The following is a 17,361-nucleotide window of genomic DNA, read 5'->3' on the forward strand; positions in this document are numbered from 1 at the left end:
TTTGCAGTGGTTGTTATGCCGATGACTTCACTACCCCACAGCTGCAGTGGATTCTGGGGGTGCTGCCAAGAGCTGCTTTGCCTTTTCCACAAGTGGCTCAGCTTGGCCCATAAATCATCCTCAAGCACAAGAAAGCCCTTTGGCAAGCAAACCCCCTTTCCTTCAACACTGTGAAGGAATAAAATTCCTATAGTCCCAGCGTGGCTTGCAAAAAAATTGGTAACTACTGGTTTAACTGGTGCTCTGGGGATCCCAGCTGGAAGCCCTGCCAGCACAAACACCTCCACGGGCAGGGAGGGAGAAGGTTCTGGACCCTGTGCTGCATCGTGACCAGATATAATAAAAGAAACGTTCCACCTCCATTTCTGTCCCTCCTTCTGTCTTTTTGCAGCTCCAAACTCTCCACCTTTCCACATTCCCCTGCCCTGGCTCCCGGTGAGGTGGCAGAACCACGCTGCAGGAACTACTAAAGCCTCATTTTTGCATTAATTTTTTTCTTCCTTACACCCCTCTGTGGTTTCTGTGGGCAAACAAGCATTGATACAGGTGAGTGTAAAGCACAGGGATGGCAACATCCTGGGAGCCTGAAGTGCTCCAAACCCAGGTCTCCTGGCCAGTGATGGAAAGGGTCTCATTTGCCAACATCCTGTGTTCTGAAAATCAGTCCCCTCCAGGCACCTTCACCTGGGAACTCAGGGCTGCTTCTCCAGGGGATTATTGAACCTTGTACCTGAGGAACTGTCCAAGGGCCCTTCTGCAGAGTCCCAACCCAGCAGCTCTGTAACTCCAGCCATCCCACCCCTTTGCACACCTTGATCAGGAGGAAATCACAGCCCCAAGTCCGTGCCCAGCCTGCAGCTCCCACGGGAGCAGGGCAGGAGCCCGAGCTGTGGCTGCAGCCGTGGCTGCCCAGCTCCTGCCAGTCCCCCTGGCACACACCCACCCTGCCCAGCGTGCCCAGGAACGTCATCACACCATGCCCAGAGGGCTCAGCACAACATTCCCTGGCACTCAGGGCAGAGCAGATGAGCAAGGATCCCAAGGGAGGGGGGGTGTGACCCCCAGTTACAACCAGCCCGTGCCAGAGCCAGATGCCAACTCCAAGGGATTTGCAGTGGATTCTTTGGGCACGGCCTCAGGCTTCCCCAGGGCCACTCAGACCCAGCTAGGAAAAGGCATTCCCACTCTGGAACACTTTCTGCAGAGCAGGACAATGCACTGGAGGAGGTTTGTTCCTGCTCTCGGAGATGCTGCCTGTGCAGAATCAGTGACAGCACGAGAAAGGTATTTGGCAAGTGCCCACTGATCCCAGCCCTATCCACTGGGGATGCTGAGCTGTGTGGGGAGGGGAGTCGGGGTGGAGGGTGGGGAGGAAGGGGGGCTTGGAATGGAAAAGGCAACAGGTGGCAGGACTCAGCACGGAGCCCGTCCCTCCCCCGGCCATCCGCCCGCAGGACATTCTGTGCCGGCGGCGTGGGACAGCCAGGGGACCATTCCCACCCCGACACTGGGGCCAGCCCTGCTCCACACACTGGGGCCAGCCCTGCTCCACACACTGGGGCCAGCCCTGCTCCACACACTGGGGCCAGCCCCGCTCCACACACTGGGGCCATCCCCGCTCTGGACACCACACGGGACACCCATCTCCAGGAGCAAGAGTCCATTCCCGAGAGGCTGCAGGGGAGATGTTCCAACAGAACGATCTCCTTCGCTCATCTCCAGCTTTCTCCACTCCCCCCCTTCCTTCCTCTCTAAATCCAGGCTGACACCAAGGGCCAGGAGGGCTCTGAGCACAAAACCTGTCAGCAGACCTGGGAAATGATCCTTAACCTCGTTGCCAGGAGCCCGTATTGATCTGGAAACAGGAGCTGCAGCTCAGGAGAAAGCAGTGAAGGAGGTTTGTGCACAGGGGAAACAGGTCCCCCAGAGACACGGAAATGGGAGAGAAAAGGAGGTGCTAAGCAGGGCCTGCAGGGCTTTCTAACTTCAAGTCATCTCCCACCACAGGACTCCTGTATCCTGACAAACCAGAGCTGCCTGATGTGGTGCAGCCCAAAAAAGGGCTGCTGCCAATGTGGGTTTGGAGCTGCTGTGACACCTCCACCGCTGTCTCTCCACCCACTGTCCCGTTGTGCTCACAAGGATCAGCTGCTGGCTGAGGCAGGAGCTGCCTCTTGGGAGCTGCTTCAAAAACCCCACCTTAGCAGTGTACAAATGTAATAATTCCAGCAGTTTCCCCCCTGGTCTGTGAAATACCAAGTCACTGCATGTTGATTTTAGTCAAGAAATGGAGGTTCCCCCTGAAACTCCTGACCCAGAACCACCCTTCTGGCCACAGCCTGGAGCCACTGGATTCCAATTTTGCAGGCTCTGACTCTGGAGGAGGCAGGAGGGAATTTGCTCTCAACTACAGGAAGATACTCGGATGTGGAACAAGACAAGTCACTGAACACAAAAGCTCCTCTCCAGGTGACTCAGCCATTACATCCCACTCCAGGACAGATTCCAGGCACCAAGATACCCCACTCCAACACTCCTCTGGCCCCAGCAGCCAACAAACCTTGGTACTGGCTCAAATGGGGATGATTTGATTCCATTTCTTCTCTTTGCCAAATAACGAAACACAGAGAGTTGCAAAAGAAATACTGAAAATCTGATGTAACTTTTTTGCCATCTTCACACATGATTTATGAAACCCTTGAACACAAACTCTGTGAGACTGAAATAAGTATTTCCTGATTTCCTGTTCATTTTTTTTCTTCCATTGGAGGCAACTTAACAATCTGCTGTCAAATGGGCCTGTGCTGGGCACACCCACTTGTGAATATACATTTTCTCCACTCCATGGCCCCGAGAAACTTCAGGACACAAATGGGCCCAGAAACGCTGCAGGAAACGTTTCCTTAAGCTTTGGGACTGCTGCTTTCTGAAGCAAACAAGTTTCAAGGAAAAACAGATACAGAGGGATTTACAAAGCTGCTAAAAAAAGATGTCAGGAGTCCAGTGCAGAGGGAGATTGGGGCCTGTGAATAATGTCAGCCATTTTAAGGCAAACCCAAATTAGGCGGCTCAGTTTGGCCTCCAGCCAACCAGGGCCACATTTGACATGTCAGATCAAATTTTCTACTTCAATTAAGTATTACAGTAACAGACCATGAGACCAGTGGAAAGAATTTCTGACCCTCTCCCCCTCTCAGAAAGACAAACCATGCCCGGTGCTCTGCAGAACCAGCAGGTCTGGGCCAGGCACCCAAACGTGCAACTCTTCCTGCAACCACAACAGAAAATGGGCCCAGAAGAAATTCTGACATTTTAAGGTGTGAGAGTGCTCCCAGATATGATTCCTGGTGCCTGAACATCTACCCAAATACATCTCCTGAGGGAATTCACTTTCTTTTCCCTACTGGGCTGAGCAAAGGCTTCTGTTCCCTCCTCATCCTTGGCCCTGCTGTGCCCAAAAACGGGGCTGTGTCACGTGTGGGGCTGCACATGGCAGTGAAAACAGGGCTGCTTTTGCTTTGTTGAGAGTGAAAACATTACATGAAACGAGCTGAAAATGTTTAGGAGGCCTGCATGCCTGTGGAACTTTTAGCTTAGGAATATACTTCCAGAAATCAGCCCATCTCCAAATCCTGATCTACCCTCTGTCAGCAAAACCTCCCTGTAACTGGCTCGGAGTCTGGCACTGAATTCCAAGACCTCACTGCAAACACAGAGCTGGTGAATGGCCCATGTCTCTGTGCTGGTCCCTGTTCCCAGGCCAGCTGTGATGCTCTTCCATGGGGTGAGTGCAGGAATGGGAACTGCGGCTCTGCTGCCCGGCCCCGGAGATGCAGCAGCTCTTCCTGCAGCTCCAAGAGCATCTGAGAGCCTGGGAGCAGGTGCAGGGACCCTCAGCTAAAGGGACAGAGGTGCTCTGCAGTGCTTGGATGAGGGCTGGGAATCCATCCCTCGGCCCTGTCCAGTCCTTTTGAGGATGGGAAATGCGGAGCAGCAGGAATCACGGCATCCCGTGTGGCATCCTTGGAAACTTCCAGGAGCACTTCCAGGGTCTGTCCCAGGGGCTTTTCCCGGTTTGCTGGTGACACAGAGCGGTGTCTGACACTGCTGAGCAGCAGATACAGGATGGGAAACACCCCGTGCCCACGTTTAAAGGGTGCTGGGACATTCACCTCCTGCTCTCACTCGCACTGAGAGGATACAAAGCCTCATTTTAAGCCCAGGTCAGTCCCAGCTCTTCCTTCAGCAGCACCCAGGTCAGGCTTTCCAGGCTCCTGCTCCACAAGGATCTGTTATGTTACACAGCTCTGTACATGGTGTTTCAGAAGTGCCAAGGATTCAAAAGCTACTTCTAGAGGCTTCCAAGACCACAAAATTCCAGAACTCGGGAACTGAACCTGGAATTCTCCACGTGGTGCCTTCACGACTCGCGGGCCTGAGTCTCTCTAAGAACAGGCTGAGGAGAGAGGGTGTTCTGGCTGCCTTGAGGTTTCTTTCAGATCCCCAGTTCAAATCAAATTTAAAAATGCACAAAGGAGGCATCTCCCATGTGGGAAAGGGGCCCTTCATGCACATCCTTTAAGCCTCCAGGAGCACGTCCATGGATGGCCAGAGCCCTTGGCTTCCCAAAGCCTCTTTGTGACGCGGTCCAGAAGTGATTAATAAGGTATTAGAGGTCTCTGTAAGGACTGCACTTTCACGTGGATTAGAGGAATAAATATATTCAGGTACAGATTGAAAGCTGGGGAGGGTTGTCCCGATAATAAAAAAAAAGCTAAAAATAAAGCTGTGCCACGGAGCTGTAAGAAGATTTACTGCTTGTCTCCTGCAGGCACTCAAAAGAGAGAAAACCCACCACACTGCAGTGTCACTGCCAGGGAGCGTATGGAGCATTTGTTTTAGTTTTCTCTTTCTTACAATTTTGGTTCCATTGGGCAGGAATCCAGGCTTTCCATCTTCCCATTTTTCGCTGCTCTGGTGGAAGCACAAAGCACTCGTTTTCCCCTGTCATTTTGGGACGTGTGATTACGGGAAGTATTTGCTTTCTATTCCTGCCTTCACAGCACATGTTGGCTGCCAGTGTGTCCCCCCAGTCTGACCCGTGGGGAATCTTCACAAACCACACTGGAGAGCAGAGCTGGGGAAAAATCCCTCCTGGAGCTGCCCCTGCCTGTGGAAGAGCCTCGAGGGCTCCCTTTGCCTCCTCCTGAGGGGTCTCCTGCCTGTGCAAGGCTCTGATTTCCCCTCCCTGCTGCAGAGCAAACACACCTTCCCAGCTGGCCCAGAAGAACTCCAGGAAAAGGGGTAATGGCTCTGTCAGTCCATCTAAAAAACTGGGAGCTGAGTTTTTCTCACACCTGTGCAAAAATCTTTAATTTCTATGGAAACACATCCAAAATTTGCAACAGAAGAAGTGAAAAGAGACTGGACTGTTTTATTTCAGACACCATCTCAGCTTAAAGCAAAGTCCTATGAGTCCCCTTTGATGAATTCATCTTGCACAGGCAAATTGGAATTATTTTCTAGAACACTCTGCACAGCCCCTGGCATAAGTCATCATCCACTTGCAAAGCTCCTTGGCTAGCATAAAAGAGAGAAAAAAACCTTTTCTCTCCTGTCTCAGTATTTCTTTCCTTTTATTCTTTTAGTACAAAAATTAGGCCAGATGACATCTGATGACTGCACTTATCCTTGGGAGCAAACACTGACACAGTTCTAGTGAGCTCTGCAAGAGCAAACCCAGCAACCACCTCCCAGGCAGACCCCAGACCCACAAACTGCATTTGGAAACAGAGGGAAGAAAGGCAAACCTCACCCCTTTTCTTTTTCTCACAGACTGGTGAAGCTTCTGGGATCCTTTGGGACTTCACTGCAACTTGTGACCTTTTTCCCAAGTCCAGTCTCAGTGAAGTTGGGACATCACGAGGATGCAGCTCGTGCTGGAAACTTGCACTGACCAAAAACGCCCACCTGGCTGTTTAATCCCTGATCTCAACAACAATTCTTTTAATTCACTGTCCTCCTTGTACATCTATCACACAAAATCCTTCTCTGATATGGATCTCATCCTATAAACCCATAAAACTCTCTGCATCTCCTACAATGACTTTTTAACAGCCATTCTCTGGGTCTCAAAAGTCTGTGAATCTTCAGTGGTGGCTCAACACAACCAGTTTTTCCTGTGTAAAGTGATTCTGGTCCCTGTGCCAGGGACCAGCACGAGCACAAACCCACCGTGGGGAGAAGCCCCTGCCCGGATGGGAACACTGGGATAAGCCAGAAACAAAGTGAAAGCCATGTGTGAACGTGGCTGTCAGAGCTCCCCCAGCTCCAGTGTGACACCCCTCAAATAAAGCACCCCCTGACCCTTTGGCTTCTTCTTTTAAAGCAGCATCTGAAAGGAGCTGATCATTTGTTACACCATGTACTTGCCTTTTGGCTCTTGGCTCATGCCACTGGAAGTCTCTTTTCCACTGGCTAAGAGTCTGTTTTGCCCTTCCAGTGGAAACTAAAAGTTGCAGCTTGAAAAGAATTCCCTGCCCTGTGGTTTGAAACAAAACAAAACAGTTCAACTCACACTTCCCAGCGTCTGAGCAGAGCCAGGGCTGGAGAGCAGCACAAACCAGGTCAGAGGGGCTGAGCAGAAAGAATGGCCCCTTTTCCTTGGGTCGTTTTTCTTGGCAGCAGCTGCCTGGGAACTCTGGGATGCCCTGTCAGTACCAGGGGAAGGAGAGGGACCGAGGAAAACAACTGGGATCTGCACTGCACACACGGGGATGGGCGTTCCAGGGAAAGAGGGAGCGTGTTTGGCAGTGGGGAGGAACCAAGGGGGGGGAGTGATGCCATCAGATTCATCAAGGAGAACCAAAATTTCCTCTGTGACCAGATTTGCTTTGCCCAGTTGCCGCTGAATTGTTTGTGGGGTCACAGTTCTGGGCATTAAAAAGCCATTTGTGGACACAGTTTTCTCCTCACATTTTCTGTGCAGGGCAACCAAGGCCCTCCCGCTGTAAGTGCACTGAAGTTCCAGCTCCAAACTCTGAGGCATCTGTTCCTGTGCTATGGAGACATGTCCACTCTGCCAGCCAAGAATCTCAGTTTAGTCTCAAATGCTACATAAAAGGACAAGTATTCCCTCTGTGATTTCCACCCAGGGTTCTTCCCTGAGCACCAACTCAGCAACCAGCCAGTTCATGAAGCCAAGAAAGGGCAGAGGGGGCTCTAAAACTGACCAAACTGACGGGCTTTTGGTGTTCTTCTGTCCCTCCCTCCTGCAGTACCTGGGCATGGAGCTACCAAGCTCCAGCCTGCCCTGGTTTGGGGTCTCTGCTGCTTGCAGAGCTCCCTGGGGCACAGAGCCTGCTCCTGATTCAGCTGCAGAGCCACCAGCACCCAGCTCTGTTAGTTATGGGAGGAAGGGACAGCAGCACAGAAAATAGCCCAGTCAGTGAGCAGCCCTGCTTTAACAACCTCTCCCAATTTGGCTGGAAAATGAGGCCACAGCCCCTCACCCCCCTCTTCCCTCATCCCCTAATCCCCTGTTTGTGCCAGGCTGGTTCTCCCGGGCTGGCACATGTGTGTGAGCGTGTGACACCGAGGGTGAGGGCAAGGGACAGAGCCTTTGGTCAGCCTAAGCCTGGGACAGAAGCCTCAGGACATCCCCAGGAATTACTCCAAAGCTGGAGAGCCAGCGAGCTCAGCAAACCCCACCGTGACCCAAAATCCCCTGCACTGCTGCCAGGGCTCCCTGCCAGCCTGCCCTGCAGCCCCATCTCCCCTCCCTGCTCATGCAGTTTGTCAGCACACCTGGCTGGGCTGTGGTGCCATCCTGGGCACCACCAACACACCAGAGTAAAAACTGCACCGAACAACCGGGATCCTGAAAGGCAGCACTGCCCGGGGCTGCCCCACATCTGTTTGTCACTGGCATTTAATGTACTTGAGATGACCACAGGGAAGCTTGGGAGCATTCTGGAAGGTGCAGTGTCCAAGGAGAGGACCAGGAGCCAGGCTCTCTGCCTTGAAGCCCAGCTACAACAAGGTGCAGAGAAACAACTGCCATGAGCTCAAATACGTTCACAAAGTCACCATAACACATCACCAGAGTCTGAACCTTCTGCTCTAACCAACAGAAAACGCCGTTTTTAAACCCAAGACCACTTCACATATGTATCAGTGAAAGTCAATACATTGATCATGGATTAATAGTTACAAATCCTATTAAGGTTACAACACTGCCACGGAAAACCCCCACCCAGGGAAGCAAAATGCAGCCAGGCCTCAGGGGAATCACCACCTGGAGCCTTTTTAGCAGAGGATGACTGAAGGAGAAGAGCAGTAACCACACACTTATGGATATTTTAGGTGCCAGTGGCTTTAAGTTACTGAGCCAATTTAATACCATTCAAAAGAACTTGGTTTTCAGTGGAGGCCACTGCTGTAAAAACCCACTTTCTGGGGAGTAACTTCTCACCATCCATACACAGAAGAGAGGAAAAACCCAAATTCCTTGCTTACAAAATGTTTTGAAAGCTCCAGACAGGCAGATGCTTCCCTAAGCACCCGAGAACTAACGTGCTCTCCAGTTCCAAGAAAGCCACAAGAAGCTCATCTACTTTAAGTAACAGTTATTACTTGTGAACTGTCCCCAGAGCTCCCAGGATAAAGGCAGACAACCAATTACAGTCTTAGACTTCCAAAGCTTATTTTGCTGCCTTTAGAAATAAGCATCACATGCTCTTTCCACCAGACACTGAGTTAAGGGGGGGTTAGGGGTGGTTTAAGAGGGGAGGGAGGAGGAGGAGGAGGGAGGAAGGAGAGGAGAGGGCCCTTGAGTTCAGCCTTTCTGGCACACCCGAGCAGCAGAGCAGCTCTGCTCTGTCAGAAAGGGTTTGCTTTGGAAGAACCTTTTATGTTCCAGCGACTGACTTGTCTAAACAGAACTAATTTTAGCCACACCATCCACCAGTGCAGGAGTGACACGCTCAGAAAAGGACTTTTGTCCTTCAAAAGGGCTGGTAACGGTGAGAGAAGAGAAATCATTCCAAGGGTTACCAAAAATATTAAAATAACTGAGCAAAATCCCACGGTGGGATTCTTGGGGGTGTCCTGTGTAGAGCCAGGGGTTGGACTTGGTGATCCTTGTGGGTCCCTTCCAGCTCAGGGCGTTCTGTGGTTCTGTGGAAATGCTGTTCTCTACACGGGGAAGATCAACGTGAACATCAGCACTGAAGAAACCTTTGGCAAACTGTCTCACCCAACAGACACAGTTTGGACACAGAGCCCACCCATTTCCTTCCCTTTTCACAGCACAGACTCCCCTTTTCACACCAGGTGAGGGATCTCAGAGGAGATGCCCACGGAATGTATGGGAACAGGGGGGGAGAGAGACACAACGTTCCAAAAACCCGCTCTGTGTAACATCCAACGAGGCAGCAAAAGATAATGTGAAGGGAAAAGGGGAAGGGGAACAGGACAGACAGGAGGGGGAAATCTGGGACACTACAAGAAGGCTTTCAGTTCTTGTAGCAGTGATAGATTTTAAGCCTTTAGGGGGAGAAGTGGCTGAGCAGCAGTGAGAGCAGTGACCGTGCAGCCACGGGGCCGTGTCTGCCACAGCTCTGCTAGCAGGAGACACCAGGGAGGGTTGGCTACACACCAACACCAGCCTGCCTTCAGCCCCCACACACCCCATGTGGGCTGCCAGAGTGCCCAGAGCCCCCAGAAGGAGCCATTAGAGGCCAGCCCTCGCTCAGCTGAGCCCTTCCCAGCCCCAGTTCATCCCTCGTGTCTGACAGAGCCCTCAAACCTCTGCTGCACCTCTCCAGCATTAACAGGCTTCAAACACAGACCCAGCTTTTAGTCCTGCCCTGCACAATGCAGGCCCAGGGCTGGTGTGTTTGTGGTGCCCCAGCAATAAACACGACCCTCCCCGGGCACGGCCTGTGCTGGTTTTGGCTCCCACTTCTCACTTTCTTGTTACAATGCAAGTTCTATTCCACGTCCCCATTCTGTGTGTGTAACGTGCCTGACCCCTATAAAGATGGTCAAATAAATATCTGGTGACCTCACAAGTATGAAAATAAGCTTATTTGAAAGAAAAAGTATATCTTCAGGGGGTTTGGCAGTAACTTTCAATTATTTTTAATTGCCTGGAAAATTAAAGTAAGAAAATAGTGTGGTATAAATGTTAGGGCACATTATTAAGCCGTTTTCATAATATCTCAGCCATAAGCTTAACAGACAAAAAGGGTTTTTTTAAGCCTGGGTCATCTGTTCAACATGAATGGCCTGTCTGTTCCCAGACTTCCTCAAGGGGTAACTGAACTGAAATATTCCGTGATAGAAACCAGACTTGGTTTGACCTGGTAGGCAACGAGAACTCCACAGAACCTTCGAAATTTGGGTTTAATTACAAACCACCACGGAGTCTGGACTGCAGCCTGGGATCAGACACACAAAGAAAGGAGCTGAGAGAAAGTTTGGAGCCCTAAACCCCAAGGTCCCTTCCCCCACACCACGGGATGGATCTTTTACTCCTTATTGTCAACACGAGCGACTCACAGACTGCAAAGTAAGCCAGATGTCCAAGGGGTCAGTCTGATCTGCCTTTCTATCCTTCTGCTCCTGAGTTCTGCTGTCACAACACCAACACTGCACCAAACCCACCCCGGGGACCAGCACAGGGCTGAGCTCAGCCCTGGCACCACAAAGGCCTCAAGGTCTCATGTTTATTTTCTTGTTTTGTCTGGTACTTCAAGAGCACTTGGGCTGAACTTTTCTAAAGCAGCCTTCAATGCAGCGAGTGCCTGACTCACACAGGGCTTTGAGAAGTGCTGTGGGTTAAAACCACCCCAAAACAAAGCAAGACCTTACAGAAGCAGAGCTTTGTGGCCTTCCATGTCCTGGGCAGAGTAGAACCTGTGGTATAAACCACCAATAGATGCCTGAGCTAAAAGCCTTGGGTCAAGGAAAAGCCTGAATCAGGCCCTGATCCATGAAAATAGTGTAAGGTTGGTGTGAGCTGAAGGAGGAAGATGAGGTGTGTGGGAAGGGAATGTCACTGCTCAGGGACACACACGGGTCCCCAGACCCTGCATTTCAGTGCCCTCTTCAAACATCCAGCATGCAACAGGTTCTACAGAGCTCACACCACCTCCAGAGCAGGGGCCAGAGATCTCTGATGGCAGCAGCTGAAGTGAGGGGGGATCACACCCAGAAGGGACTCAGTAACCACAGGCTGGGTCCATGGGAAACGGGGATCACGTGGATGAAGGGGCTGGCACCAGAAATTCCAAATACTGCCCCTGGAAGGGAGGAAAGAAGGGCAAACCAGCCATTCCCAAGAGGACAGGTTTGGGCACAGGGTGCTGGGCAGGACAGTGTGTGTTCCTGCGCCGTTCCATCCATGTGGGCACCCACAGAGCAGAGCTGGGCTCTGTCAGTGCCTGCACTTGGGCAGGGACAAGGACAAAGAGCAGGAAGATGACTGTGTGGAAAAATGGCCTGACATGTCCCAGAAAGGCCGAGGGAAAATCCAAGCCCACCATCCCCGCCGGTGTCACTGCCGGTGCCAGCGCGATCCGTCACATCCTCGGGAAGGACCCAACTACAATGCAGTGCTGGGGGCTGGGTAATCCCGGGCTCTGCTTTGATCTCTGAAGATCCCCATAAGGATAATTTAACCATTCTTACACTGCCAGAGCTTCACTTGCCTTAAAGGACATCTAAAGAAACACAGAGCTCTGAGAACAAACTGGTGTAAGGACTTCACATATTTACAGACTATACTGCTGTGTCCCGTTGGACTGGAACACCAAAAGGGAAGAGGGCACAAATCAAACATCAAAGAACAATCTGAGATCAGACTGACCCCCCCACCTGTGCAACCCAACAGAAAAAGGAGAGCCTGGACAGCCAAAGTCATGGGTCAGACATTACTGTTAAAAGGCGGCATTTAATTTAATTTCATTTATTACCTGCTTTACCATGAGACTGTACATCACCAGTTCCAATCCCTGAACCCTTACCTAGCTCATATTAAGGATCTCTCTGTTCCGTTTTTCTGAGACAGAACATAAAAATCCCCCAAATACCTTAACCTGGAGGGGGAATGGGACACACCCGTGTCAGGTGAAGCCCAAGCCCTGCAGTGGAAGAGCAGTGAAGTGTCACACTGGTCACTGTCCTAGCGGGACAAGGGGGCACTGGCTGGCTAAAAATCCCCCATCTCCTCATGCAAGGTACACATGTCCATCAGCAGAAGGGGACGAGATGGGTTTGGTGTGGAGGGATGACCCCAGACAGGGTAGATTTTTGTCTCCCCGAGGAAAAACCACACAGCCTGCAGGTATAAATACAGCCTGTGGTGTAAATTCAGCTTTGAAAGTGTGAAGCAGAGAAGCTGACATTTCACCTGAACACTACTGAGGCTGAGAAAATCAAAGTTCACCTCAAGGAGAGTCTTGCCAGCCAGCAATGGAAACAAAAACTATCACCTTTAGGGAAACATAAACTAAACTTATGTGGTGGAACAGCCAAGAGCTTCAAAGGCCTCAAACACGTTAAGGCAAAAATCCTTTGCAGCCATCAAAGCTGTTCCACACGTGCAGCTGGGGGATTATTGTCCAAGAAATTCGTGCAGGTTCCTCCAACCGTGACAGCAAGACTTGTGAGGAGGGAGAAGAACTGCACCAGACTGCAAATCCAGCCCCTCTGTCAAAGCCTCTCTGACAAACCTGGGCTCAGCAAGGCCAGGCTTAGCCAGCTTCCCTCAGAAACAGGAGCACATGGAACAGGGAATGGTGCAGCAGCAAACTGCAGGAGCAGGGAAGCAGCAAGTGTTTGAAACACTGAACAGCATCCCCAACCTTTATTAATCAATACAGATTAATTCTGTGAGGGAGTTTGTCGTTGCCACTGCTGCCGTGGGAGCTGGGGAATAACCAACGCCTGGCTCAGCTGTCCAGGGCAGCAGCTGTGCCCAAATCCTCCTGGAGGGAAGGAGCCAGGAGGTCATGGAAGTCACGATTATTTGGAATGAAGAGGGGAAACAATAGGTTGGGGCCCTCTGTCTCCTTGCCTCTCTCTGGGAGCTGCTGCTGCCCAGAACAGGCGCCCGGGCTGGGGCAGCTCCGGGGCTGGGCCTGGACAGGCCTTTCCTCCCCTGCAGCTCCAGAGCTTCACAGCCAAAGTGACCCCTCCAGCTCCCCCCCATTCCTGGGTCTGACTCCCCTGCACCTCTGCAAGTGCCTCCAGCTGACCAGGAGGCACTTGGAGGCTTTAGGCTGCAGCAAGGGGCAGAAACTCAGCTCAAAACTGAGGCAACCCACTGAAATTTATTTTCTCCGATCCCTCTCCTCTGTTGAATTTCTCTCCTGGGACAAACCTGTTGGAATTCTGGCTTTCCCTGACTGACCTTTCTTGCAGAATTTTTCTAACCAAGACTCAAAGATCCTCACTCCCACTTCATGTGAGGGTGGAGAAGAAACAGGTCCTGATCTTCACTCTAGGATGAAGTGTTGTAGTCCTGCTGACTCAAAAGATCGGGTGAATCAATATAAAAAAAGTAGTAAATTTAATTTAAGATTAGCAGCCAGTGATAGACATTCCCTGCCTGTACTAGTAAGGATGAACACAGAACCTGCTGAAACCTAAACTGAGAATAACATTAGGGTAAATCTAAGATCAGAGAGACACATTTCTTGGTTTAAGTGATGTTTGCCCCCCTTTTTTTCTCCATACAGCTTTAATATTGATCCACAGATTAAGGATTTTTGTAGGGTGCCATTGGAATTGTTTAATGGGATACTTCTTGTGTTATAATCTTGGTAAGGAGACCCACATATGGATTTGAATAACATCTTGAAAGGAGATTGAGCGTAATAAGGCGACAGACAGATTGAAAGAAGATTAAAACTCATTTGATCCCCAACTCCCAGGGAAAGCACAATAACTCCTCCCTGTTCTCCATCCTACACACACCTGACTCCCGACACTGTGAAGAGGCAGAAGGCACAAGAATGAAAATCCCAACCCAATGCAGGTTTCCCTTCCTGTCTGGGACAGGTTTCCCGTGGTTGCAGCAGAGGTGCCCCCCCAGCAGTTTGGAATCCCCCCCTCAGAGGCTGCAGTGCCCTGGGGCAGAGCAGAGCTCAGGGATCTCCACGTCACCAGAGCTGAAGCTTTCATTTGTTTCTAATGGTATTTGGCTTGGCTTGGTTCTCTGAACTGCTGCTGCTCTCAGGTTCAACAGGAGACATGTTCCTCTAAGCTGATTTCTCTGTGGCTGAGGATTTAATCAGATCCAAGTGGCGATTAAAGCAGGGGCTGTAACCACGAGCCTTAAAGGGAGAGCTCCAACACGGAGCTCTCCCCCCTGGAAAACCCAAAGTGGAGCAGAATCTAACTGTGGCAAACGTGTGCTTTCAAAACATCTCGGAAATCTGCTCCTCCCGGGTCACCTTTCCTCTCAACAGGGTGAGAAGCTCCCAGCAAGCACCAAGAAACTCAGAGATGCAAATGAATTAAGGGCTGCACTTCATGTGAATGCATTAACACCCCCCAGCCACCCTGCAAGGTGGGTTTTCTGACACTCACTTCGCTCCAACACATCCACTGTAAACCCCCAGCACCGCCAGCTCCCTCAGACCCCGTCAGTGCTCCTGACATTCTTTCCTACAGTTTTCCTCTTGCTGCTTTGTAGGTCTGTGGTTCCTCTCATCCATCCAAAGACAGCACGATGGCATGTTTGGAGTGGTGAGAAACAGGATTATAAAAAATGTAAATGGAGCAGCATTTCCACAGCTCCACACAGAGCGAACCAAACACCAAGGCCAAAAACGCCTTTTTAGCGACAATTAGCCTCAGAAATTAGGCCTAATTTTACAGGGACTTCAATCATGACCCGTATGAAGAGCCAACGAGCTGTGCATCAAACCCATGAGCCTTGTTCCCATCTTCCAACTGCACAACAAAAGCAGCCAAGTGACTCACTCAGTGCTGGAGCTGAGGACGGAGGATGCTGGATTCTGGCTCCCGAGCCTGTTCTCTGAACGTGGCAAACACTGGTGCTGCTGATGGGAATTGTTTTCAGGGCTGCAGCACAGGAACAGCTGCTCCTGAGCTCCATGGAGCTCTGCACCGGGGGGCACCAAGGGGCATTTTCCATCCCTGGAAGTTCCTGTGCCATTGGGAGTCAGCATTTATTTGTTAAGCCAACTTGGCAGCTCAGTCCTCTCCTCACTTCCATCTCTGTGACACCTTTGAGATACCAACTCCTTGGTATGTGGGATAACATCTTCTTCCAAGCTATTCTTGACACTCTACTCCTACTCCTCTTCTATGCCTTTAACCATTTTAAAGCTGATCTGGGTCATGACTAATAGAATTAGGTACTAAAATCATGTGCTGGCAGAGCCAGACCTGTGTGCAAGGAAAGCCAAGGCAGCTCTCAGATGGGGGGAAAGCAGTCATGATACTGTGCTCTCTCACCCTTTTTAACTAGAATTAAAGCTGGCCAAAAATCCCACCAAAACCCTCAAACCTCAACTTCGCTCTTTTTATAATCAACTTATTTAATTTGTGTATCAGTCTAACCCCAGAATTCCTAACAAGGGGTGATGACGTGGCCCTCGAGCACTGCTGGGAGTGAGGGCACTGAACAAAGAAATGCCAACAGCCCAATTTTAGGATTTACTGAATTAAAGCAGGCACAGGTCTTTTAAACCCAGGGTCACAGGCCCAGGTTTTGTGCAAACCCCACTGGTTCTACCTGCTTCCACCTCACTCTGGCTGATGTGAAGGGCATGTGCCCTTCTCATGGATATTTCCAATAACTCCTTCTTGTTTTCCTAGGGAAAAAAAAATTAAAACAAGAGCACCTCCCCTTGCCCCTGTTGTGACATTTGGAGACTGATGTGTCTCAGCTTTAGGGCAGCAGTGACAGTCACACACAGGCCTGAGGGTCAAGCACTACTGTACTTTATTCCTGGCTCTGCTAGTGAAGTTATTTGAAAGGCTTTAGGTAAATCAAATGTAAACACTCGTGTAAACAGGATCCCAATTCCTAAAGGGCTCTGGCATTTTCCAGCAGAAAGCGCTACAGAAATAAGACTCGTGTTTTCATAGAAAACAAACCCCAAAGAATCTCATTTTCCTAATTCTTTAATAGGGTTAAACACTATTAATTCCAGCTGGGAAACAATTCAAGATGGAGCTCAAGAGTTTTGTCTGAATGTTGAACATTCAGTTTTCAAACCTTTTTCTGCAGCTTCCAAACAGCTGCAGTTGTGGAAACTCCAGCAGCTCCAAAGGGCTCAGCTCACCTTTCTAAACATGGAGCTCAATTAAAAAGAAGATTGAAGTTGTGACAGTGTTTCTCCAAAACTGGACATTCCAAAAGAGCTGCTCTTCTATTGCTCCTTTCCCTGACACCTCTCACACATCCACGTTCTCAGAGTCAGTTCCTGTGCCAGGCTCTAACCTGAGCACTGACCTGTGGAATGTGGCTGTTCAGAGCTGGGATCCCCACAGGCATCACCTGACTGCAGAGGTTTACAGGGAATTGTCTGTATCTGGGACACCTGTCCTGATGCCCTTGCAGGGACAGAAAAGCACTTTTGGACTGCAACTCATCCTGAAGTAGATGATGTAAAAAACATCCTCAGAAACCTGTTCACAGCCCCAGCACCAGCCTGGTCCCTGTTCAGAGGGACAAGTTTCAGCATCTTTCCTCCCAGCTCGCTCACACTGGCTGACTGAGATCTGCTCACATCTCAGACAACACTTTCATGCCTCACCATAAGTCAGATTTATTTCTGTGGCTTTTTCTCCTCCACACGAAACAATGAGGCTGAAGAATCACTTTAATGAACGGCTCCCTTTCAATAATTACATTTTTCAGCTGGACAAAAAACAGTGTCCTGGCTCAGGACCACAAGGGAACCAATGGACATTTCTCCCAGGACACAGAAAGCCCTGGGGTGGGATCAGGCAACTCCTTCCCGTGGGCAGAGGTGTTTTACCTGTAAATGCCCGAAACTGCCCCCAAAATGCAGGTTATAAATAAGCCAAGCTGTGTACAGGTGGCTGAGCCATCATCCCCTATCACAGCCCTGAAGGTTTCACTCTCCAACCACACGCCTGAATCATTTCACTGCGATTTTCCCATTCTGAGGGGTTTATTTACAGCATTATTAAGAGGAGATTACAATGCTCAGGAATCATCAACAGGCTGACTAATGTCACCTTTGCACACACAGCCCTGCTGGGACACTGAGCAACTGAACCACTCACACACATTCCCTTGTTCATCCCTGGAAAGGATTCCAGACTGGTCTCTGGGAGGGAGAGGCCACCAGT

At 50.4% G+C, this 17,361-nt stretch overlaps 1 protein-coding gene and 2 long non-coding RNA genes across 8 annotated transcripts in view; 2 read left to right on the top strand and 1 right to left on the bottom strand.

Moving 5' to 3' along the window:
• The window catches only part of LOC135401826 (uncharacterized), a 101,174-nt gene extending 100,819 nt beyond the window's left edge, over nucleotides 1-355 (top strand). The window contains exon 6 of the long non-coding RNA XR_010424921.1: nucleotides 8-355. This is a non-coding gene — a long non-coding RNA (uncharacterized LOC135401826). The remainder of the gene's footprint in view (nucleotides 1-7) is intronic.
• Nucleotides 1-17,361, bottom strand: part of SKI (SKI proto-oncogene) — a 121,548-nt gene that overhangs the window by 11,723 nt on the left and 92,464 nt on the right. The window lies entirely within an intron of this gene.
• LOC135401830 (uncharacterized) lies at nucleotides 1,535-2,643 on the top strand. Its single transcript, XR_010424932.1, has 2 exons — nucleotides 1,535-1,897; nucleotides 2,368-2,643. It is a non-coding gene; the product is annotated as an uncharacterized LOC135401830 (long non-coding RNA).

This window comes from Pseudopipra pipra, chromosome 22 (assembly GCF_036250125.1).
Source record: "Pseudopipra pipra isolate bDixPip1 chromosome 22, bDixPip1.hap1, whole genome shotgun sequence".
NCBI classification, from domain to species: Eukaryota; Metazoa; Chordata; class Aves; order Passeriformes; family Pipridae; genus Pseudopipra; species Pseudopipra pipra.